Below are 26109 nucleotides of genomic sequence, written 5' to 3'. Positions count from 1 at the left end.
AACGCTCTACTTCGCAGCTTTAAAAACAGACAAATACTGGAGCCACGTGATCTACATGATGTAAACAATTTTGCCCCCACCAAAGAAGGGAGAAGTCGATTTTCTCTCTGATAAACACGAGATTGGACACAAGCGGCCCAGTTTGCTCTATTGCAAGCCGCGGAGAAAATAGTCATTGCTGGAGGAGGAGGAGGCGACCTTGGCTTTACTTTTATGATAAGTTAAATAATTTTTGACCATCGTTCCCGTGTATTAAATGCGTGTACGGCTTTGAACTTGAGAAAGATTTCTTGAAAAAGGCTCTTCTAAAAATCAGTACGAAAATAGCAAAGAAGGGAAATCCAGCAAATCCCCCCCCAAAAAATTAAGTTTCTTATAGCAAGATCCTAAAGATATGTATTTACTTGGAAGAGAAAGTGCCATTGATTTCCTTGGCGTTTGCTTACAAGTAACGGCGAATGAAATGAAGCGTCTCAGAGCAATATTACACAAAAATCTCTATTGGAAAGTGAGCCCCACTTATTAAATAGAACTTACTGACAGCTAAGTTTGTACAATATAGAATTGCAGGTTTAAACTGCAGTCCTGGCCTCACTTATTAGAAGTAAACCACATTGAAAGCAAGGTTAGAAACCGTGGTTAGAATTTAGGACAAGGTAACTCATTTTCCCCACTACATTAAAACTATAGTATATTTTCCTCGAAATGTCTATTGAAGTCAAAGGGATTTACGATTTTATTTTTTAAAAAACACTTGAAAAACAATACTGAAATGTAGGGGAAATATTTCCTGGTGGTTTAAAGTGGGTTGTTGTCATAGTTCAAGGGAGGGCGAAGCAATAGTTTTAAAGAAATGTAGAAAAAGTGATTGTATTGAAGTACCTGTTGAAACCGATTTCCAGAATATTCGACCTAGACATTTCAACCGCAGTTTTTCCCGCTTCCAATAAAACAGAAGCCCACGAACTGTAGAAAAATCGGATTATTTGTGTGCTTGTGTGTGTTGTTTTGAATAAAATAAAATATCTGAACTTGGTTCCTATCAGCAACCTTTAGCTAACATTAAGGACGTTTTCTTATTGGTAACAAGGGAGAATTTAGCACGGGGGTGATAACAGATTTCAATCCAGTAGCGGGGAAAGCGATCAGCCCGATTCAGACCGCAAACCCAGGCAGGCTGATTTGCGAGTTACCCTCCCTGAAGTCTAGGGAATTTACTTCGGAGTGAACGTTGATATAACGGGACTGCAGAAGCCGTTTCAAAGGGATCTCTTCCCACTCCGCCTCTAGAAAAAGCAAAGTGCTGTTATACCTCACCCCGGGCATTCCCGAGGGTAGTTAGCGAGAGGGAAGCGCTTCAGAGGTAGGAAGCGGGGTAGTCCGGCGGGGAGAATTAAAGCTGGTCTGAGCCTGTTCTTGAGGATGCGTCCTTGGTCATTTCTAGGCTCCGAAGGGAGGGTACCAAACGCCCAGCTCTCCTTCAATGAGTCCAGATCGCCTCCTGTCCATTTCCGATTATATCCCCCTGAAAATCCCCCCCGGCTTTGGGGGGGAGGAAATGTTGGCAAAGCGTCGCGCGGCATGAACAAAACGATCGCGAGAGGGACGCTGGCAAGCTCAGGAGCCCGCCTCTTGCAACCTTAAATCGCTCAGAGGAGGGGGGGAGAGAGAGAGTAGATATGGCCAGAGCCCCCCTCTTCCTTCTCCCTCCGAGAGTTCCGGAGAGCCTGTCCGCCTTGACAGAACCAGACCGCGGCTGGGCGAAAAATGCAGCCAGCCAGCTCGCGCGCGGCGCATGGAACCACCACAGCTCTCACCCAAGCGCTGGGGGGAAGGAATGAAAATGGGGGGGGGGGAGTTGGCTGTGTGTATGCGGGTAGGATCCACGCATGCACACACAAATCAAAGGGCCTGCAGGCTGGATCGCGCGCCCCCTCTCCAAGGTCAGGAGGCTCAAAGCAAAACACGATCTCCCAGTCATATCTCTGGGGCCTTGCTCGAAGGGTAGTTGAAATCCCCTCCCTTTCTTTCTCACTCACACACACGCGTCCAGATTTCGGTGACACCCCCCCCGCCCGGCTCGCTCCCGATCGAGCCTCGGAAGCCCGGCTCCGGAGGCGCAGAACCGCCATTACTTGCCTTCTTTCGGCCCAGATCCGTGCAGTCACCGCATCTCGCTCAGACAGCCCGTAGCCTGCAGGCAACATCGCCGCAGCCAGCCGCAGCCATTCTCGCAGCCCCCAAACGACGCGAGTGAAAGCCTTTCCTCAGGAGAGCATCAATGCGATGGCAAGGAGGGGGGGGAAAGGGAAGGGAGGGAAAGTCCTCTCCCGCCGGGGGCCCCTCCCCACCCCCCCAAAAAGGCCAGTCTCTTCGCCGCTTCTCGGCCCCTCGCTCTCCTTCCTCGCCGATCCGACTCCTGGAGATGCGGGTGTCTCAGCCGTGTCAGAGGAGCTTCTCCAGACGACTCCCTACAGCAGTGAAGAAAGGCTCTCGCGTCGTCGTCCCCCCCACAGCCCCTATTTCTCTCTTCCTGGCCGTTTACAGATCCCAAAGGCGCTTTTTTTGTGGGGGGGGGAATCAAAGGAGGGGAGGACAAAAGTTTTCTTGAAGAGGAGTGTGGAAGCGACGAAGGCACAGCCTGGAGGAGGGAGCTGGCTTTCTGGGCCGCGGGGGCAAAGGAGCGCCGGGCGGAGCGATCGGCCCTCGGAGCCCGTCGCCAGGCGAGTGCGTCGAGCCGAAAGGCAGCGCCGCTGCTCCAAGGAGCGCCCCGCGCGCTCTAGCCAACCAGCGGCGGGGGTGCCACAGGAGGCTGGCTCTCGCTCTCCTAGCCCTCCCTGCCTGATTTTAACTCCAAGGCCAAAAAAAATAAAAAAATATATATATATTTTTAAAAAAGACAAAGACACTCTTCGGGATCTCTCGATTTCCTCCCCCCGTTTCCTCCCTCCAGCTTCTAGTCATGTTTCTCAAGCAGAAAGAAAAATTCGAAGCTTGAGAAATCATCTCTCTCTCCTCCCTTTTTCTTTCAAGAAAGAAAGAAGGAAAGAAAGAAGCCGTTGGGGTCCCCCCCTTTCTAACACAAACCATCCCCCCCTGGTTTCCTCTTCAGACCCTACTACTGTGATACTACTACCCTGCGTTACGTCTAAGGAGAGCTACCCCCCCATACACACCAAAACGATTACATATATTCAAGGGTGGGGGAAAGTGTTGCCTGTGTAACACCGAATCACACACGGGTCGGTTTGGGGGTCTTGCTGAGTTCGAGGTCAGGAAAGGCAGTTCTCCCTCCAACCCCCCCCCCGCGCGTTTCATGCTGGACGTGTAACATTGCAGCTTATGGAGAGTTTGGGCCTCCAGATGCGTTTTGCAAATGGTTCCTACAAACAAATACATCCCATCTGACCCTACTTCTCCTCTTTTTAGGACAATGATTATTTTTACTACAAAGTTGTTTTTTTAAAAAAGGACCCCCTCCCTCCACTCAATCTCCTCCCTTCTCTCTTTTTTTACTCTTTTCTACCACCCACTTTTATCAAGGCAGAAGGAATGTATAGGATGAATACACACACACACGTGCTTCGAGAATGGCTACACTCAAAATAATCAACCCGTCAAGACGGCCGAGGCTGGGTGGGTGTTTTATCTGGCCTCTTAACTTTCTTTTCTTTTCTCTGAAATGTATTATTTTTTAGGGTAAAGTTGAATAGGTCAAAGAGAGAATAGACAGCCTACCAGACTCTTTCTGCAATCTGAAGAGAACCAGGTTGATAATGGCCACTAGTTATTTTTTAAATATATATATGGAGATCCTTTATTTCAAACTCTCTCTCTCTCAATCTATCCACACATGTAGTTTGGAATAAAGGATCTTCATTCAGATCTCTTGGTTTCTCCCACCACTTTCGAGCTATTGGCTTTTTTAATTTTTAATTTTCCAACATGCAATTTGAAGGTAACCAGGTGCTTACTCGTCTGTCCACTGAAACGTCCACCCGTGGGCAATGGGCCTGGGTCCTCCGAGAAGTGGGGATTCGATTGCAACAGATTCACAAAGGAGTGAGCTCCATTTGAACCACGCGGAGCCGACTCGATAGGATTCCGCTGTCACGGCTGCGATCCTACACCCGCTTGCCTCCACGAGTGAAAGGCCCATTGGAGTCAGAGGGGGGGTTACTTCTGAGTAGACAGATCTAAGGTGCCACTGTAAGTCTCATGGCTTTGCCCTCATGCCCTTAGACCCATCACCGGGTGCAGGCAAGTTCATCCTCTCCAATAAGACGCGATCTGCTTGGATCGCTTTTCAAGTAGAGGCGAAGGGGGTCGTGGAAGGGGTAGAAAGGAGCAAAGCCTCGTTCGCTGGAGTTTGCAAACGCCCCATTACAAATCCTTCCTATTCACAATCAATTTGAAAAACAACATGGGCTGTGGAAGCCTGCATCCAGTACGTAATCTTGTTATACGAAGGAAATACGTATTGTATGCCTATGTTGTACGTCGCCCAAAGTGGCTGGACAGCCAGCCAAATGGACGACTAATAAATTCAATAAATAAATAAATAATAAGTAAAGAAGCAAACAAAACACACGTGGGCACACACAGACCAGCATGTGTAACATACACACAAACAACCCATTTCTCTGCTTCCCTTCGAATATGTTAACATATGTCAGGACAACACCTATTAGAATCCATTATTTTGCTATAGATTCGCGCATCATGCACACCATGCATATTATTAATATAGAACACGTGCTTTTAATGCTCATCTTTTGCACACGTGCGTTGTATATATGCATCCCAAATGGTTGTGTCGTGAGTGCGTGTGTGTATGTATGTGCATGGATATAAATATACACATTCACCTAGCCACATGACTGTTGTGTAGGTCTGTATGCACACAGAGAGGAGTCTAGTCCTGTGCTGACCATATGCATATGTAATACAATTTACGCTGTGTGTGACAATCTGGATTTACTTGCTATGTACATTCACTGAGAGAATTCTACATTGGTAAACCCATGGCACATTTTAGAAACCAACTTGAACCTTTGACCACACCCGTTTTTTTTCCTTTGGGGTAAAATCGAGGGATTTCTGTAGGCTGGATTTTTAAATCAGGTCCCGAGGAAAATCAGTGGGGTTTCTTTCCCAGTTCGCTGCAGGTTTACTCTGGAGAAGTAAACTATTTTATCCTACCAAATTTAGAGCTGATGTAGAAACTAAATCAAAATCTCCTCTGCACATTTATTTTCTCTCACTTCATGAAAATGTCCGGAGAGATAGATAGAGCTATTCCTGTATTGTTTTCACAGGACATTTTCAATATACAAAATGTCCTGGATATATTTTTTGTTTAAAAGACAACCTCATCCTGTTTTGAAACTTGTCCACCGCTGTTCGTGTGTACTTGTTAGACCCACACAAAAAAAATGGAGGCCTGTCACTGTCCTTCAGCAAGCACAACATAAATTTGCCACAACCCAGACGAAAAAAGGTGAGCTGTGAGTTTATAGACAGAAACACAAATATGCGCACGCGCTGTGTTAAAATCCTGTTGGCTACAACGCGCTATGTTAAACGGGTCTGCAATCCTGAGCACAACTCGGCTCCCTCAATCCCCTCTGAAGTCCAAGGGCTTCGTGCAATCCCAGCCATAACTTTCCCCAAAGTAGTTTCTGTACAACATGGAGGCACGGCGAAGGATTTCTCAGGGACATCCGTTTCCTTGGGACGAAAAACCCACGTGCTTAAATCTGGCCCATTGCAATCAATGGGATCTCCGAGCGCTCCATCTTGGCTGGATCATCCCCATGCATAAGGTCAGGCCAACCAACGACTAACCATCCCGAAAACAATAACCATACAATATTCTTGCTTTCCTTCTCCGCCCCCCCCAACACGTAAAATAACGTAGCTCATTGCAGTGCAAAGAGCCTGATCCTTCACACTCTGCTAAACGAACTCTCTCACCTTCTTGAGACCCCAACCGGCTTTGCAAGGAGTCCGCAGGCGACGTGAAGACCGCGGCAGATGATGGTTCCCCTCCCCCTATCTCCCTGCTTCAGGTTAAAAAGAAACCAAAACTTTCGGGGGAGGGGGTGGGGGGAATCCCCGGCTGAGGCGCTGTACAGTTATCTGTCAGGGTGAGACAGGCTCCCAGCTCGCGAGCGATTTGTGGTCTCTGACAAAATTAAATATTACTGTTTATGACCAGCCATACGCCAACAAAATAAAGCGGGTTCGAGGCGATCGCTCCTATCTCACCAGCGCCTGCACCTATAGGACACGGAGACGTCACCACACACGCAACCAGCCCCTTTTGTCACTCTTGAGCGCAGCAGTAAAGGGAGGTTAAGTTGCCTTCTTCTGCATTAAATGTCCCATCCGTGGCTTCCCCCTTCCTCCTCGACTTCTCGCCTGTGTGTTTGGAAGGATTGCGGTGAAAAAGAAGGCAGCCCTGCTGGAAGGAGGCGTGTGTGTGAGTGGGGAAAGAAAGTGGGGGTTAGATAGGGAGGGATGAAAAATCCGATTCTCTGGAGGAGATGTGGGGCTGCAGGGCCGTAGCGCTAGACCGCAACTGCGGTGGAATTAACTGGCAAGCTGTCTGTGTTACTGGGCCTATTATTCCTCTGTATCAAAGGCGGGGGAGGGGCTTTTGCGAGGGGCGACATACAAAGGCGATCTGCACAGATCTGACATCTCAGGAGCAGAGGTGTAATCGTTTGGGGTCTCCGCGGTCTTAGACCCGCTTTTTTGGGAGGAGGGTCCCTACATCTCCAGCATCCTATGAGCCAATCAACATGAAAGGGGAGTGTGTTAGCCGCTGAGAAGACTCTTTTTACTAGCCAACACTCTCCCCATCCATGCATATGGGTTCCTAGGGGCGTCTGTTGTGGGAGAAGGCATTAACAAGGATCTCATTCTCAACCCAGATCTAGCTGGAAAGTAAGGGGTGGGGGAGAAAGTAATGGGGGCAGCACCAAAGGGGGAGCAAGGGGGCAACAGCCCCATCAAACAAGGAGTTTGCCCTCCACCTAGTATATGTTGCCCACCTAGACATATACTTAGCCCCTTCTGTGCCCCCCATAATGTTTTTTTCCTGGTGTCTGTGCCCCCCCCATTTTTTTCTAGTGCCCTTGCTGAGAAAGTCACTCCCCTCCTCACAGATCCCAAGTCGGGCTCCATATTTCCATGACAGTTTGCTTAGGAATTGTCCTCTGTTTACTGACTGGATTCAGCCAGAGCCTTCCACCTTCCACCTCTGAGGGTGTCTGTTGAGCTATTTGGGCCAAGGCCCACAGGAGGGCCTGAACACTGGTTTGGGGGAGAAGCAGCAGGCGGGGAGAGGTGGGGGCACCTCAAAGTTTGGATGAGGGCATCAGAGGGACCCCCAAAAAAAACTACCCAAGGAAAGGCCCAGAAAACAACGTCCCCTCTCTGGCCTGTGGCCTGGCTGCAGGGAATGCCCAAGCACGTTGATCTTTGGACTCAGAAGAAAACACTACTACTGAAAAGAGTCTTCTCAGATGCTGACTCACCTGTTTTCACTCTGATTGACTCCAATCAGCATGAAAGGACAAGGAAACGCATTAGAATAATCTTTTCAGTGGCCAAAAAACACCTCTTTCATGCTGATTGGCTCATGGGATGCTGGAGACATCGGGACCCTGCTGCGTCCTGGCTTCCAAAAAAGTAAGGGATCAAAGACCCTGGATGACTACACCCCTGCTCAAAACAAAGCCACCCCAGCAAATGGAAACTGATTCCCTCGTCTTCTGTATGTGATATGAGATGAAATGGACTGCCTTCAAGTCGATCGCGACTTATGGCGACTCTACGAATAGGGTTTTCATGGTAAGCGGTATTCAGAGGTGGTTTACCATTGCCTTCCTCTCAGGCTGAGAGGCAGTGACTGGCCCAAGGTCACCCAGTGAACTTCACGGCTGGGTGCTGATTCGAAGCCTGGTGTCCCAGGTCGTGGTCCAACACTTTAACCACTATGCCACACTGGCTCTCTTGTATTTGATATGCCACCATTTAAATTCTGGACCGGTATGTGTGTTGTTTGCTTCTTCTGAGGACAGCGAGGAAGATCCTGCCAGTAGACGAATTGTAGGTTTCCCCCACTTGATCTCAAGTAGAAGCCCCTGTTCCTGATTGTTTCAAATAAACAAAGTATTGCACTGCTTCGAAAGAATACTGTTTTGTTGCAAAATATCGAGACAGTCCTCTGTGCCTACTTTGCAAAACAGAGAGAACACCAGGATGAGGAGTTCTTTAACAGGAAATAGGGAACTAATGCATTTTGATAGCAATTTCGCATTACCTAGGAAAATACATGTAGAACTGCGGTTGAAATCCAAGAATTAAGCTTCACTGAACTCATCGGGGCTCGCTTCTGAGTATATATGCTTAGCATCGTACAATCTATCCCTAGAGGCGTTCTCCCTGAGAGAGATACTTATTGTAGCGCTCAAAGTATGCCCTCTGGATTTGGCTACACCAATAGCCATTCTGTGAATGAATGATCTCATAATTATACAGCCCAATAGATATGAAGCTGGATCATAAGCATATTTGCTCAGAGGAAAGCACTACTTAATTCAAAGGCACATACTGTCTAGGAAATGTGCTTAGGGATACAGCCTAAAGGATATTAGTAAAAATGCGGACGAGTAAAAATTCAGATGCTTTGGGACTAGCTGTTCCAAATCAAGGTATTAATTATCCTCCTTTTGGGTTGTGATCCTAAGCACAGCTAGCTGGAAGAAAGCCCGATTGGACTTCTGAGTAAATATGTACAGGATTGCTCTATTCCTTTTGGGTTCTTCCCACGCAACACGGATCAACACAAGTTACTGCAATTATACATCTCTACTTTTTCCAATCGGCATTTAATGGAGAGGGTTAAATAAACTCAGTAAACCATCTTCTGGTGGTCATTGTGTGTCTGCAGGACAGAGGGAGCTATTCAAATCGAACTTGTTTCCAAATGAATGTGCTTCGATTGGGAGTTCCTTTTATTGTTGTATTTCAAATAAACATAGGCAGTTTTTTTGGCAAAAGGACCACACACCTCGCAAACCAGTTTAATGTTAAAACACAATGTTGCAAGCAAAACAAAACACAAGGTCGCTTTAAAAAGGAAAGGAAAGGGGGGGAAATTGCACCATCAAGGCAGAGGTTAAGCTAAAGAACTGAAACACTTAAAAATACATTTTTTTAAAAAACGGCCCCAAGTAAAGCTTGCAGAATTTCATAGCTCTTCCTAAACGTGGTGGGACAAATTCTATTGCAGAATAAAATGTCCCAGGAAACACACAAGAGTGGGGGGGGGGGTGAAGAAGATGGTGGTTACTTCCTCTTAATATTTTTTTTGGTTTCTCTGTAAACTCCCTCTTTTGGGGGGATTTTCCTCTGTGCTCTGCACAGCTGCACTAGCTGACCCTTCTGCTTCTTCTTGCCCTTGTAAAGTTGCCATCCAAAGCAAATCAATCTCCTTGGAAATCGGTTGGACTTACGTCGGGGCCCTAAGACGACAGACTGGACCTGTGGATCTGCTCTCTTGGAGGCAAAGCGGGACCGGTTTGCCAGGCGAGTCAGGTCGAAGCGCGCCTGCATGTTGCATTTGGACTGGAGTGAATCGGATCTTTAGCACCAATTGCTGGGATGGGATTCTCCCCATTTGAGTGGCTGAATGGGCAAAAGGGCAACGAATCCGACCATGGGGCTCTGCAGCAGCCCCGTTGACTCCCGATATCTGGTTGCCGACCCCTCTCCTGTCTATCCACTATTTCTTGACTGAGAAATAAACACTGAAATCGGTGGAACTTCCATCTAAGTCATTACAATTAGGTTCGGATCCGTGCAACCAGGTTTCACAATCGCACCCATCCAATATGAATATATACAGATGGGTGAGCGTGGCATTAAGGGAAAGGCCATTTCAGCTGTTCAAACTGTGCCACTTAACCACTAAATTCTATGCACAACTTTACTCAGAAGTAAGCCAGTGTGGTGTAGTGGTTAAGGTGTTGGACTACGACCTGGGAGACCAGGGTTCGAATCCCCACATAGCCATGAAGCTCACTGAGTGACCTTGGGCCAGTCACTGCCTCTCAGCCTCATGAAGACCCTATAGGGTCGCCATAAGTCGGAATCGACTTGAAGGCAGTAGATTTACATTTAACACCTGATGTGTTCAGTGGAAACGATTCCCTAGTAAGCACACCTTCATTCAGCCGGCTGTGCCTTTGGCACCTTCCGTGTGTATCCTAGAGCCCTTTTGCTGCACTTGAAATGCTTCGAAATGAAAAAAATATATATATAATATAAATAATATTTCAGCAAGGAATCTCCCCTTGGACCCCAGGATCGTCGCTGCTGCAAAAGGCTGAATTAATTTTCCCTGGAGCTGACTCTTGTGGTTTTATTGTTTATTTCCTCCTCTTCTTGCAGATACAAGTACGCAAACCCTTAGAAAACATGATTATATTGTACAATACTACATAGTGGAGCATCAAAGACTGAATGAAATCTAACCATGAACTAGAGAAAACTCCATTGGCACAGGAAAAAAAAGCCAAACACCCCCCATGGTTTTGAATAAATCTGCATTTTTAGCAGTACAAGGCTGTTAAAAGAAAAGTGAATGTCACGTTTACTCGACATTATGCTGCCTGCAATCCACAAAGAAAAGTCTATATCTCCACTCCACAGTATTTACATAAACATACACCCCTCTTATACACAGGGGAATTTTTGAAATTTAATGAGAAATAAGAGTCATAGATTGCAATATGCGCCTTTCCCCTTTTAGGATCCTTAGGATAGTTTCTTGGGCTACTAGGCTGCACCAGACTTTAGGGCTGCAGGGAAACTATTTAGGACCTCAACTTTTACATCTCTGCAGCCTGAGTCCATTGTTAGGTAAGTTCAGTGGGGTAAGATCTGCCCCGGTGTAACCCACACTTCTTCAAAGGGTTAAAGCAACTTACCGAGAAGTGAAAGAAAGGAGGTGTAAAATGTAGGAAAACACAAAGAGAGTTTTGTAGGAAGCACCATTTACTTTGTTACTTTGAAGCTGGGAGGATGGCAACAAGGCAGAGGGCCTTCTCAGTGGTGGCCCCCAAATTATGGAACGATCTATGCAACGAAGTGTGCCTGGCGCCAACGCTGTTATCTTTTTGGCGCCAGGTCAAGACTTTCCTCTTCTCCCAGGCATTTCAGCATGCGTTTTTAAATTGTTCTCAGTTTTTTTTAAATTGTGTTTTAAATTGTTTTTGTGTTTTAAAATTTGTATGTTTGTTTTTATGTTTTTAATTGCTGTAAACCGCCCAGAGAGCTTTGGCTATGGGGCGGTATATAAATGCAATAAATAAATAAATAAATAAATAAAGGATGCAACTGAGATCTGTCCGTCCGTCCATCTGTCTGTCTAGGGGGAAGGAAGGAATGGCTGTTAGACGCCAAGCACTGCTTTGGAGATCAATGGTGTGGTGTAAATTAGTTAAGCAGAGAGTAACAGCAGTCTGAAATGCTAGTGTGCCAGTGTGCGCGTGCGTTTACCTACGAAAGCAGACTTTTGCCCTGCATCATAAGATCTGACAATGCAGGAGAATATGCGTCCAGGGCTATGCCAGACTTTCTCCATGAGGAAGTCACAGAGCACCAGACTACAGTTGTGTACAGTCCAGAACAAAATGGGGTTGCAGGACACATGAACTGGACTCTTGGACAGATGATTCTGTTGGAAGATGCACAGTTACCACAAACGTACTGGGGAGAAGCTGTGGTGACTGCCACCTACCTGCAGAAACGACTTTCTGCATCTGCAACCAACAAAACGCCATTTGAACTATGGCATGATTGGACACCAAGTGTGTCTCACCTTCGTGTATTTGGGTGCACGGCCTTTGTGCACATCCCAAAACAAGAGAGGTCAAAACTTGACAACACTGCCAGGGAAGTAGTATTCATTAGATATTCTTCAACACAGAAGGGATACCGAGTAATAGATCCCAAAACTGGGGAAGTTGGAGTATACAGAGCTGTCCACTTTGATGAAGGAAAGTGTGCACACCAACCAGAAGGGGTGCCACATGAAACAGATGACAGTGAAATGGAAGAAGAAGCTGAGTTATTCTTCCACCACAGAAGGTATAACAATAACACACCTGCAGAGGAAGGTGAGGAGCCTGATCCACAAGAGGGAACTGAATCAAAACAGGCAACAGAGCCAGAAGGGGCAGCTGAAGCGCCCAGATGCTCTGAACGCACCAACTGAGGTGTACCACCAGAAATACTTGCTTACCTCATGAGGGATGAACTTCCAGAGTCAGAGACCTGGAAAGAGATTGAAGCCTTACCCAAAGCTGAAGCTGAGAGGTGGAGGCAACCAGTCAAGGAAGAGCTGGAAGCTCTACACAAAAGTAAAACTTGGACACTGACCAAGCTTCCTCAAGAAAGGAAAGCTGTAGGCTACAAGAGGAAATTCAAGAAAAAGCCAGATGCTAAAGGAAACGTTGAGAAATACAAGACAAGCCATCAGAAAATGTTTGTATATCAGTACTGTTACCAGGCCAGATGTGGTGGTAGCCGTCGGATACCTGTGTCGAAAAACCAGCTCGCCAACCAAGAAGGACTGAGAAGCAGTAAAGAGAGTGGTGAGATATCTAAAGGGCACTACAACCATGAAACTGAAGCTAGCAGCTACCTAAGATCTCAAACTAGTGGGATATGCAAAGGCTGCTTGAACTGTTCAAAGATTTAGGCATCTCTATACCTGGGCCTGTTGTGATGCATGAGGACAACCAAGGATGCATCAGAGTCATAGAGTCAGAAGGGGTGAGTTCACGGACCAAACACATAGACGTGAAACACCATTTTATTAGAGATACCTACCGCAGAGGACTACTCAAGATGGAGTATTGTTCAGCAGAAGACATGACTGGAGACACTCTCACAAAGGCGTTGGGCAAAGTCAGACATTTCAAGCTGCGAGAAAAGATGAACATCGAAGTGGGGCAAGAGCAACTCCTGTTTTGCTCTTTTGTTTATGTTCCAGATGGGAGATAGAGTTCGGGTCCTACAGATGGCTAGGCTTGACTACCTTTACCTGTGATGCTCTGACTGACTTCCTTCCCTCGCAGACTGATATGCTCAGGGAAGCTTATCTGCCCCTCCTTCCGTCCTTTCCTTCTCTTCTTCGACTGAGAGAGGAGACATCCCTTTGTCTTTGCTCTCTCCCTCCTGAGCTATGAGGGAAATTCCCAAGCCTGGGCGTTGCACCTCCAACTTAGTTAGTGAGTTAGAACTAGGTATGCCATTCTATTTACTATGTGTTTATATAAATAAAGTAGCTTTTCTTATCTTCTTAAGTCTCAGTGATCTCAATGCAGGGTAAAATCCTGCTACTTAGGTAAATACACACACTAGCACACACACATTTCATTGATCTCTGCCCATTTATACAAATTTACATAACATTCCTGTCCTTAACAAGTAAGAGCAGAAGAAGAGCCTGCTGGGTCGGGCCAGTGGCTTACCTAGTCCAGTATCCTGTTCTCACAGGGCCAGCCGGATGATTTACCAGCGTGTGTGCGTGTGTGACCTGATCAAAGAAATCTCATGCAATTGCATGAGGATTTAGTCGATTAATCAACTAAACTATCTGCTGTATCTTCATATGGGTATAGCAAGTGCACACACATCAGTTCTGAAGCAAAGAAGCATGCCTTCTAAATCCTTAGATGACGGGCAGTGCCTCACAGCCAAGGGAGGGATTCTCTCCGGTGCATGAGAAAGGGCCTCTTTTATAGATACTGCTTGCTGCCTGCAGTTTTAGGAGTACTTATATATTTTGTTCAAAAAAACAAAATTAAAAACCCACCCATCTGTTGTCCAAGATTACTGGGATCACCCCGTCAATCAAATAAGTTTGAAATCGGTTAAACCTCGCAACCGTATTTAGAAGCAAGTGCCTTGACGTTCACCTAAGCCTGATAGCATTCAGACCCTTCCGAGTTTCTTCCCAGCCTAATCCGAGGCGTGTCTACACCAGAGTGAATCCCATTTGGATTCAGTCCGATTTACCCTCAAGTGAGTGGGCGTAGTCTGTAATCCTAACTCAGTTTAGTGGGGAGGAAGCCCTGCTGAATTCAACAGGATTTAGCTTTGCTTAGGCATGGTTAGGGTTACGCTGTGTAAATCCTGTATTCAATATAGGACAACCCTAACAGGACCAGCCCGTCACTCGCATAAGAAAAGCCTTCCCAAAGGGATATTATTAACCTTCTCCTAATGTTCAGATGCACCTATACATCATCATCATCAACAACAATAAAATATGTACACTTAAATCTCTCTCAGCACATCTGAAAAACGCTAACACAACGGTGGTTACAAAAATCTGATCCTGGGGAGCTTCCAGAGACTGTCGCTGTTTTCGGGTGAGAAGCCAAACGAGAGCCGATGACCTTCTTACAAACCATCTCCGCATATATTTCCTCTAATCGAACCCTTTCTTTCAAAAGAAATAAAAAAGAGAGAGGACATTTCCCAGCTGTAAATGATGTCTTTATATTAACGGGAGCGTGGGGGTGGGGGAGGTGGCCACCCGCTTTCTCTCCATTAAATATTTCCCAAATATCATCTGCTTTATGTGATCTACGGTTACATTTTTAAAAAGTAGCCCGTTAATGAATCCATCGGTTAAAAGCGAGACGGGTAAAGAGAGGTTTGAAGATAAGATAAAGGCCAGGAATCTGTGTGTTCGGTTCCTCCCCCCTCCCCCATGCCTCCAATTTTGATCCCCAAGTCTGAATAAACGAGAGCTGAATAAATGGGAGGCAGACGTGGTTTGGTGAGAAGGAGCAAGTGCAGGAATAGTTGCAGATTAGAACAGGCAAAACATTAAACAATCTCCAAAACAAAGCGAACCGCCGCAAAGTTAGGGCTTGGGAGGAATTCGATTTTGGTGGGAACGATTCCCTCTAGGCAGACGCTGGAGAGAAATGGGGTAGAATCCGTCCTGTGGACGCTTCTCCTTAAACTTTCAGAAGTAACAGTCCTAGAGACAGCATTTCTCCAGGAAACCGCCCCAAAGCAGGTCGTGGTAGGGAGGGACCCGTTCGCACTCCGCGGCAAGTTGCACAGAAATGAGGTCGCGGCTTGGTCTCTATTTTACCCAGCCAGGAATATTCCCGTCGATCTAGCCAAGAATCCCCCCTTTGAAAAACCCCATTGACTTAAAGCGAACGAATTAAACACGCGCTTTTGGATCACTACAGCCGAGATTTAAACGCGCTGCACTTTGCTGGATCCGGCCAGATGCCTCTATTTAAAGACATCAGAGGAGAGCATTTTCCCAAGCAAGTGAGATTGTTCTCCCGAGGAGGGTGGTTAAAGCTTTGGGGCAATCTACGGAGGAATTTAACTAGCCAGCTCTCTACCAACCCAGAATTAAGTTACACGAACCCTCGCAGGGGAGTGCGCCGCACAACCCTAGACCCACTGCGCTGGACAGGTATTGTTCCCTAGTTAAGACTTGGGGTCAAGAGTGCCGCTTTTGATATATTTACTTCGAACGTTCTAAAAACATGAACGTTACGTTTACTTTGTATTCATCTTGATCGCCCTGGGCACGTTTTCCTGTCAAGGCTGCATATCAATGGAACAAATACATTCACAAGTTGGATGGACATTTCTCAGAATTTGCGTTGTTGTTATTTATTTACTTATGATAAATCAATAGTCAGGATTTTCCTCGATATAAACATGACTTTAAACAAACAAAAGCAGGAGTGACGCGGGTTTCAATAGCAACGATTGCATCCAGGAAAGTTTGCTAAGGAAGTGCCCCAGCATAGGATTCTGGAAATGCGGCCCGATTTTAGGTCTAAATCTGTTCCGAAGTAGGTCCCACTCAATATAATGGGACTTAATCCCAAGTAAGATTGAACAGGGTTGCGGCCCTAGACCCTTCCCTTAACATAAAAGGGTGTTTGTCTAAACGAATGTGTATGTGTGAAAGGGGGGAACCACATAGGGGCAGTCTCCCCCCCCCAAGTTATCGTATTTTAGGAATGCCAATTTATCTGGTTACTATGAGTTAATATTATAGCACCGTCAGGGCACAAGGAATCCCATATCAGCCAAAAGAGAACTTCTTACTTCAGGGGAAGAACTCAGTGGCAGAGCATTTGTTTTGCATGCAGAAGGTCCCAGGTTCAATCCCCAGTGTCGTTTTAGGGATACGATATATAAAGAGAAAACTATTATATGTAACCACATGCATGTTGACTGAATTTAAAGTAATCTTGTTTATTCCTTGTCTAAACAGGAAATGTGAGGCAAATGGGGGGGGGCGGGGAGCTGCTGAGGTGTGTGCCTTGTTCCCTCTCCACCCCCCCCCATTTCCCCTCGAGACTGTAGAGCATTAAAAACCTCGTACTGTCATTGGCGGCCGTCGCTTGGCGCCGGTCAGAATAGGCTCAACCAGTTGTCCCCTAGCGTGCTACACATCAGGGAAAATTTAATCACTAGAAAGCCAGACCTAGCTTAAAATGGAAACCACAATTTCCCCCTCCCCAGCCTTTCTTTCTCCTTCCTACCCACCCCCCAACCCACCGAGGTGGAATGGTCAAGGCTTTCGTTAGGCAGGCAAACGAATTTTTTTTTTCCGGTGGTGGGGTTTGATATTTGAGGAAGGGAGCTCTTCCCCCTCTCTAGAAAAGATTCTCAAATGCAAAGATGTATCACTGAACACTAAAGTCAGGATCATTCAGACCATGGTATTTCCGATTTCTATGTATGGATGTGAAAGTTGGACAGTGAAAAAAGCAGATAAGAGAAAAATCAACTTATTTGAAATGTGGTGTTGGAGGAGAGCTTTGTGCATATCGTGGACGGCAAAAAAGATAAATAATTGGGTGTTAGAACAAATTAAACCAGAACTGTCACTAGAAGCTAAAATGATGAAACTGAGGTTATCATACTATGGACACACAATGTGAAGACATGATCCATTAGATAAGATAATAATGCTGGGAAAAACAGAAGGGAGTAGAAAAAGAGGAAGGCCAAACAAGAGATGGATTGATTCCATAAAGGAAGCCACAGACCTGAATTTACAAGATCTGAACAGGGTGGTTCATGACAGATGCTCTTGGAGGTCACTGATTCATAGGGTCGCCATAAGTCATTGGAGGCACATAACAACAAGCAGGACATCTGCAAAAGCTGTAACATGCCAGCTGAACAAAACTGCCCTTTACCTGTGATGCTCTGACTAGCTTCCTTCCGTCCCAGACTAATATGCTCAGGGAAGCTTATCTGCCCCTCCTCCTTCCTCCCTTCCCTTCTTCTCTTCTTCGACTGTCCAAGGAGAGAGGAGTCATTTTTGTCTTTACTCTCTCTCCTGAGCCATGAGGGCAATACCCACATCTGGGCGTTTCACCTCCAACTTAGTTAGTTAGAACTAGGTATGCCTTTCCTATCTACTATGTATTTCTATAAATAAAGTCGCTTTTCTTAATTTACTAAGTCTTAAATCTCAGTGATCCTAATGCAGGGTAAAAGCCTGCCACTTAGGCAAACGCACACACTGGAACACACGCAGCTCAGACCGCTGACAATCTGCTAATATCTATATAAATTTACATAACAGGTCCATCTAACGTATGCAAGCAAGATCCGTATAGAAGGACATAATAAGATTGTTCAGCATATCCACAGTTCAAAGTCGCCAACTTTCTTTGAAGGGTAAGGAGGGTGCAATTTGATTCCCGTCAGATAAGGGCAGAAGCAGCAAACTGGGTTTCCGGTCAACTGCCCCCCCCCATCTTCATCAGGACCCAAATTACGGAAGTCTGTTCAAACACAATAATAAGGGCAAGAACAGCAGTGAGAAACGACTGGGCTGTTAATAATATTATCAAGCTTTTCAGGTTGCCGCTCTTCAAAATCTGTAATGTAGTCACTCTTACCTGGGACTGGACACGTGAATTTTTTTTTCTTCATTTGCCACTGCCCCTAACGGAAGAGTTTATCTCCTCACTTCCAACACAAAGGGCTGGTTCAGACGTGCTCTCGTAATTATAATCACGTGTTATTATTTACACAACGCCAAAAAAGACGTGGGAGGGCTGCCTGGAGGAGCTTATATCTACATCAAGTGATTATTCCCACACGTGTGACTGGGCTATCTGGGCTTAAACATTACAGATCGAGCTTTAATATCGCTTCAGATCACAATACATCTCAGTGGATTCAGATCACACATTCATCCGAAGGTACACGTTTCCCTATATACAATCCTCAACCTGTTTACTCAGGAGTAAAGATTAAGAAAAGCTATTTACTTTAGATTTAGTTTCCCATCGACATTTCATTTTTCAGAAATCAATGTTATAATACTTTAGATAAAGGAAAACGGGGTCACCTTAGCTGTCAACGCCGGTGTCTGAGACGGCGGAAATAGTTTATACATGCCGTTTCCCTGCCCTCAACGTGATCCTGGATACAACGAGTGTCCCCGCCAACATCCAGGACAATTCCAGAATAAAACATGAGCGCACATATATTCCTTCACACTTACAGCAATTAGGAAAAGGGTCCTGTCCTGACCGAGAACAGGGTACATGCATTTTTTTAAAAAATCGGTTTCTGATCGTGATATTCCATAAATGGAGAGGGAAAGGAGCCCTCAATCTTTACTGGGAAATTTAGAAAAAAAAATGGGTTACCTGTCTACTGAAATGAGGGGGGGAATAACCCTTTATTCATCTTCCTCCCATTGTAAACGAAAGGAAAAATAACAGGAAAGGAATGGGAAAACAGCATAAATGGAGGACCCAAAAGAAAACAGTATAAATGACTTTCGAGAACTCTTTCTCCGAGACTTATGCTACAATCCAATACATGCTTACTCAGAAGTAAGTTCCATTGGGTGCAATGGGACTTACTCCAAGGTGTGTATTGGATTGCAGCTTTTATTCATTCTCTCTCTCTCTCTGCATTTTCACACAATATTTTATATGCACACATTTCCCCACTGCTTCTCTGACTATTTGGCATTGGGCTGTTAGATCTGCTGGGCTTTTTTAAAAATGCTGTTGTATTTTAAACTATTTGTTGTTCATTTTAGCTGCTTATGGAACAAAAGACTCACTCACATATATATAGACATGTAAGTGGTGGTGGTTGTTATGTGCCTCCAAGTCGACTACGACTTATGGTGACCCTATGAATCAGTGACCTCCAAGAGCATCTGTCATGAACCACCCTGTTCAGATCTTGCAAGTTCAGGTCTGTGGTTTCCTTTATGGAATCAATCCAGCTCTTCTTTGGCCTTCCTCTTTTTCTACTCCCTGCTGTTTTTCCAAGCATTATTATCTTTTCTAATGAATCATGTCTTCTCATTATGTGTCCAAAGTATGATAACTTCAGTTTCGTCATTTTAGCTTCTAGTGACAGTTCTGGTTTAATTTGTTCTAACACCCAATTATTTGTCTTTTTTGCAGTCCATGGTATCCACCAAGCTCTTCTCCAACACCACATTTCAAATGATTTTTCTCTTATCAGCTTTTTTCACTGTCCAACTTTCACATCCATACATAGAGATCGGGGAATACCATGGTCTGAATGATCCTGACTTTAGTATTCAGTGATACATCTTTACATCTGAGGACCTTTTCTAGTTCTCTCACAGCTGCCCTCCCCAGTCCTAGCCTTCTTCTGATTTCTTGACTATTGTCTCCTTTTTGGTTAATGACTGTGCTAACAACAACAAGCCATGCCCTTATACCAGACTCTCCATTTCAAATTTCCATTTTCTCCACCCTCATCCGTCAGTCAATATTCAGGAGTCACTGAGCATGTTCAGTCTTCACTGGGCTATTTTGTCCCCCCCCCAGTTGTGCCTCCCCCATAGAGTTTTTAGTACTTCTGTAAACGTGGAGATCATCACCACCCATAAACTTCCAGATAACTCCCAGGCTGTTTTATGAATGGATAAGGACCCACAGTTGGAGAATGAGTAGATGGGGTTGATTTTGTGAATACAGAAATGTTCGTTCATTCATTCACTCCTCCCTTTTCCAGAGGACCTTGAAACCAGGTTGTGAAGAGTTTCCAACACCACTGGTAGGATGAACATTTGGGGTCTGATCTGGACCCTGTCAGAATCACCCTATATTCACTGTATTTGGAGAAGAAAGCTCAACTCTTATTCTTTTAGGTATCACTGAGGCTTCCTCCCCGGTAGGATCGAGCTGCACGTCTCATTGCAAGAGTACTTTCAAGGTCTTCTCGAGCGACATTGCTATAAACCGCCCCGAGGCCACGGGAAAAGGCGCAAGGTAAATAAAAAAGTAAGTAATATGTACCTTGAATGTAAAGGCATACTGACTTACAGAGCTGCCCTATGTATGCCTACTCGGAAGTAAATTGAAATCACATTTCAAAATGTGTTTGAAATCAGTCGGGAAGTTATAGCCGAAGTCTTGTCGTGTTTACTCAGAGAAGTACCTTTGAGTTCAATGGGACTTACTCAGGAGTAAGTATGCACCACCCTGCACGTTTACTCACAAGAAAGCCACTCCTAGTTTGTGACTGCAGCCCTAAATAACCCCTCCCACAGCTCAGAAGCAAAATGCATTCATTTGCTGTACTGTACAATTCTCTGGAAATGATGCAAGTGTTTAAAAGTCTCCTGTGAAGGCATATAGAAATAAACTGAATCTATTTCGGTTTTTGAGGAGTATGGGGAGCCAAAATGGATGAAAGATCGGGGTGACAGTGACTGGTGTTTAATTCGAGAAACCTATCAGCGCTAAGGGCATATCATGCCAAGTGCTGGCCAATGCACCAGCAATGCTGATTGGGTCCTCAGGTTCGAATTTGCTGGGTTCGAATTTTCGCTGAGCAAATTCGAACCCTGGTTGAAGGACCCCGTTAGCATCGTCAGTGCAGTGGCCAGGAATGGTATGGTATATATTCTAGCATCGATTCGATATCTGAATTAACAACCAGCTCCCTCCCCTCCTCTGACCTTCCTGTTCGGCTGATGGTTAGAAGAACCCTCGATTTCCTGGTCAGATCAGGTCCTCCTCCCCTCCTGAGGTCTAAACTCCAGCTTGGGGGAAGCAGGGAGAGAGAGAGAGTTCTGTAGATAAGTGAAAGTGGTATTTTTATATGCTGATAAAGCCGGACTTATCTGAGTTTCTTTTCTCTCTCTCTCTCCACCCCCCATCTTCCCAAGACTCCCTAATTGGTCATTCACTCGCCTCCAAAGGGCTCAGCCTTTTTAGCATGCTATTTCGAGCCCTTCTTTTTGCCCTGGCCCAGGTGGAAAAGCCTCAGTCTGTTTCTTCTCGGGCATGCAGGCGGGCACAGGTGCCCTCCCGGACACTATCATTTATGATGCTAGCCCTCATTAAAATCATGCCGGTTTAAAAGTCTCTCGGATGGTCTTTCGGAAAGTAAGTAAATAAATAAATATAACCATAATTTTTAAGTCACTGGGTTGGATCCAGTGCCAGTCCTTCTCAGAGTAGACCCATTGAAGTTAATGTATATAGTGAAGAGGCTTATTTGTTTCAATGGGTCTTGGTAAACCACCTCTGAATACCGCTTACCATGAAAGCCCTATTCGTAGGGTCACCATAAGTTGGGATCGACTTGAAGGTCATTTCCATCCATCTCTGAGAAGAAAGTTAGAAATGAGCCATAATGCCAATCATCACAAGGTGTGTATGATTGGACTGCTGTAACCAGCCCTGAGACCTGTAGTAGTATCAGTTATTATTATTATTTATATATTATTATTATTTACTATTATTTATTTACTAGCTGTTAAGGAGGGGTAATATTCTAGCTCTGTTTCACTCATAACCCAATTCCTTGGGCCCACACGAACAAAAGTCTCCCTCTTTTTGATGATCTCTGCACCTGGTTTATTAAAACATTATTTGCTTTGCAGAGCCTGAACTAAGCAGGGGATTTGACTAGATGATCTCCAAGATCTCTTCCAACTCCTCCAAGATCTCTTCCAACTCCTCCAAGAAATTAAAAGTGGCTCATGTTCTTCCACACACACACATACATACATTTGCCCTCACAATAACATATTACAAAAACGAGGCCAGAGGGAAATGAAATGCAAAGTGGCACTTCACAAAACAGTTTTTGGTGGCACAGACATCTCAGCATCAGCAAGCCAGTTAGCACATGTAATGTGTTTCAGTGATACCACTGAAGCTTTTGATTTCAACAGGAGACTACAATATGATACCCTTGAACTACCATACCTCACTACATTTGTGGACTAGAGCTAGACCAAAGGATTTTTAGCACATGATATGATCCCCACTCAACCATGAAGTTGACTTGGCCAGTCACTCTCTTTCTGCCCTACCCATCTGACAGGACTAATGTGAGGATAAAGAGAGTGACAGAGTAATGTCATAACACCTTGAGCTCCTCAGAGGAAAGGTGAGATATCAATAAATAAGATTGCTTGATATAGTTTGGTTATAAGCACCCTCTTCTAGTCAAAGTGGTTTAAAGGTGGATATTTTATTTCATTTTTTTCATTTATACCCCACCTTTCCTCCAAGGAGTTCAAAGTTGTGTAAGAGTATCAGTTTACATGGAAGGAAGACAGGTAGATGAATACAGGTCAGGTACAGCCTAGCCACCTCGGAGGACTCTCTCTCTATCTCCCCTCTGGCATGCAAACCACCAAAACTGGAGTTGCAATTTTCCATGTTTCCAGCAGCAACAACAACAATTTTTATGTATATCCCAGCTTTCCTCAAAGGAGTTCAAGGCGGCATACATTATTATCAAGAAAATGTATACACAGCTTGGTTTTTTTTAACAAAAAAATCTCCGAAACATTCTATACATCAAACTGAAGATAACACACTTTAAATCCACAGTCTGCTCAAAACAAAAAAATACATAAAAACAACATATAGTTATTAAGAACACAACTGAAAACAAAAGATAAAGTCAGTTGCTTGTAATCCAACTAAGTCGTATTCAGAACCATTAATTTCAATGGCCTAAGTTAGTCATGCCCATTAACTTCAATGGGCCTACTCTAAGCAGGGCTAACATTAGATACAACCCAATGAAACTTTAAAACAGATATAGGTGACTAAAGTTTGAACAGGCTTGCTAAAACAAACAAAAAGGCTTTTAGCAGGCATCTAAAACAATGCAGTGACCAGCATCTGCCTGATGTTAATTGGTGGAGAGTTTCAGAGCATGGGTATCACATATAGTTCTCCTCTTTATTTTATTCTCACAACAACCCTGTGAGGACCCCACAGGCTCTCTCCAAACACAACACTAGTTCTCCCACAAGCATGCCTACAACTGAACTTACTTCCAAGAAAGCATTCAGACGATGGGCCCACAGTCCTGAGCATAATTGTTTGGATTCCAGTGTTTCTTCAATATTGGATGCCCAGATATTGTTGCACCACAATCCCCAGACAGCTTAGCTAGTGGTCAACAGAGGAACGTTGTACAAAGCTGCCTTGCACTGAGTCAGACCATTGGTCCATCTAGTTCAGTATTGTCTGCACTCACTGGCAGCGGCTCTCCGGGGTTTCAGAAAAGGATTTTCTCCTAGCCATATCTGAAGAAGCTGGGGATTGAACCAGGAACCTTCTGCATGCAAAGCAGATGACCTGCCACTGAGCTATGCCCTTCCCAAAGGGAGGAAGGATGATGGGAGTTGGTCCAACCGCATCTGGGCTCCCAAGGTTGAAGAACACTGATCTAGAAGGACCATTGCAGTCTTTTGGTCTCATTTCACATAAGCATGATTGTGATTTGGTTTCCATCATGGGAGAAATATGGGTATAAATGAAAGAAAACAACACCAACACCAAATTATAACCAGCTAAAACCCAAAGACATGGGCAGACAGCAAAACAACAGAAGCAAAGAAAAGTCCTTTGTTGACTTGGCATTTAAATATGATTATGACTTAGAAATAAGCTCAACTGATTTGTAGACAGGATTTGCTCCCAAACCCCTTACTGCTCAATGAACACCTTATCACTTTTAATATTTAAGATGCAATCCATGGCCCAGTAGCAACAGCCTCAAATGATTTGAATGATCCTGCGTCGCACCCTTGGAGGACTTTTAGCAGAGCTATGTTTTTTGTACTGATGTAACACCAGCAGGCATCTTGAATCAATTGGTGTACATAGATAGCTGGAAGGGCTTGAGTTGAAATTTGATTAAATCCACATTTTAATGTGGGATATAGGAATTAATTGAGCCCACTGCCCAGTCAATCAGCCCAAGCTTTCAGGCCCCATTTAGAGCTGAACCAAAGCTTTCAGGAACTCTTGATCAGCAGTTGCCAGTTAAGTGTGGCATATGGCTTCTGAACAGAAACAGCCTTTGGACATGTTAAGATTCCCCAATCAATCACATAGGAGAAAGCAATATCTATTACGACAGTGTGGGGAGGAGTCTGCTTGGTTTTCCTGGCTGCTTTGAGAGCTCTCAGGAAAAGGGCGGGAGACTCACCTCATTTGGGACCATGGCAGAGGCCTATTTTCATAGAAAAGAAATGGCAAACACTCCTCTTTAAATGAAAGGGAGCAGGATTGCAGCAACCCAGTGAAGGTGGTGGCTGCTATTTCCTTTTGACTCCCAGCAATTTCATTTGTATGAACAGCTGCAAGGAATTTCTCCTGCCTACAACCTCCTCCTTCAAAGGCACAAAGAGGAGAATACAGCAGATGCACGCTTGTGGCCCGTCATCAAATGTTTGGTGCTAGGAAGTAAAGAAATCAAGTGATGTTACATGCAGGTGCACAGGGAGACAGCTGCATTATAATCTTTACCCATCAGTCTCAGCGACATAGCTGGCTCACAGTGAGCTGATTAGTCCCTGTGTCCCTGTGGTGTCTTCTCTCACTGGAACGAGCCCTCCAAAATTTCAGGCAGATGGTCTTTCCCAACTTTGTGGCGACATCCTTTTAACTCGGCTTTCCCCAACTTGGAGGTGCTCTCCAGATGTTTTGGACTACAATCCCAATCACCCCTGACCACTGGCCATGCTGACAGTGGCTCCCATGCTCAAAGTGGCCAACCAGATGCCCATGGGAAGCCAGCAAGCAGGATCTGAGCACAAGAACTCTCTCCCCTCCTGCGGTTTTCAGCAACTGGTATTCAGAGGCACACTGCATCTGACAGCAGAAGGAGAACATAGCCATCATGGCTAGTAGCCACTGATGATATTATCCCCCATATATTTGTCTACTCCTCTTTTAGAGCCATCCAAGCTGGTGGCCATTATTACCTCTTCTGAGAGTGGATTCCATAGTTTTAACTGTGCACTGATTGAAGAAGTATTTTCTTTTGTCTTCTGACATTCAGCTTTGCTGGATGTCCCAGAGTTCTAGTTTTATTGGGAGGGGGAGAAACCTTTCTCTATTTATTTATTTATTACATTTATACAGTATCTCGCCCTTCCTCCTAGGGGGCAGCAAACAAAAACACTATAACCACTCTAAAATATCTTAAAAACAAAAGACTTCAAGACGTATGAAAACAAAACATTAAAAAAAAAAAAGCTTTAAAAACACCTTAATAAAGTAATTCCAGCACAGACGCAGACTGGGGTAAGGTGTCTACTTAAAAGACTTGTTGAAAGAGGAAAGTCTTCAGTAGGCACTGAAAAGATAACAGAGATGGTGCCTGTCTAACATTTAAGAGGAGGGAATTCCAAATTCTAAAGGTCCGCTTTCTATGTTGTGTGGATCGGACCTCCTGATAAGATGATATCCGCAGGAGGCCCTGACCTGCAGAGTGCAGTGATCGACTGGGTATATAAGGGGTAAAACGATATTTCAGGCATCCTGGTCCCAAGCTGCATAGGGTTTTGTACACCAAAACCAGAACCTTGAACTTGGCCTGGTAGCTAATAGACAGCCAGTGCAATTCTTACAGCAACGGGGTAACATGTTGGTGACACCCTGCCCCAGAGAGCAGTCAAGCTGCCGCATTTTGCACCAGCTTCCGGACCAACCTCAACCTTCACTTTTTCCATATCAAATATGTTGGAAG

The 26109-nt window shown here is 45.0% G+C and overlaps 1 protein-coding gene across 2 annotated transcripts in view; it reads right to left on the bottom strand.

Annotated features, from left to right (window-relative positions):
* TBX5 (T-box transcription factor 5) overlaps positions 1-26109 on the bottom strand; it is a 77653-nt gene that overhangs the window by 36152 nt on the left and 15392 nt on the right. Inside the window, exon 1 of one of the 2 annotated variants that reach the window (XM_061602481.1) lies at positions 5977-6017. The exons of the other annotated variant lie outside the window; for it this stretch is intronic. The gene's annotated coding sequence lies outside the window, so the exon portion shown is untranslated. Of the gene's footprint in view, positions 1-5976; positions 6018-26109 lie in introns of those variants that run through there. 2 annotated transcript variants of the gene reach the window in all.

Source organism: Rhineura floridana, chromosome 19 (assembly GCF_030035675.1).
Source record: "Rhineura floridana isolate rRhiFlo1 chromosome 19, rRhiFlo1.hap2, whole genome shotgun sequence".
NCBI classification, from domain to species: Eukaryota; Metazoa; Chordata; class Lepidosauria; order Squamata; family Rhineuridae; genus Rhineura; species Rhineura floridana.
This window is presented reverse-complemented; position numbering and strand designations above follow the sequence as displayed.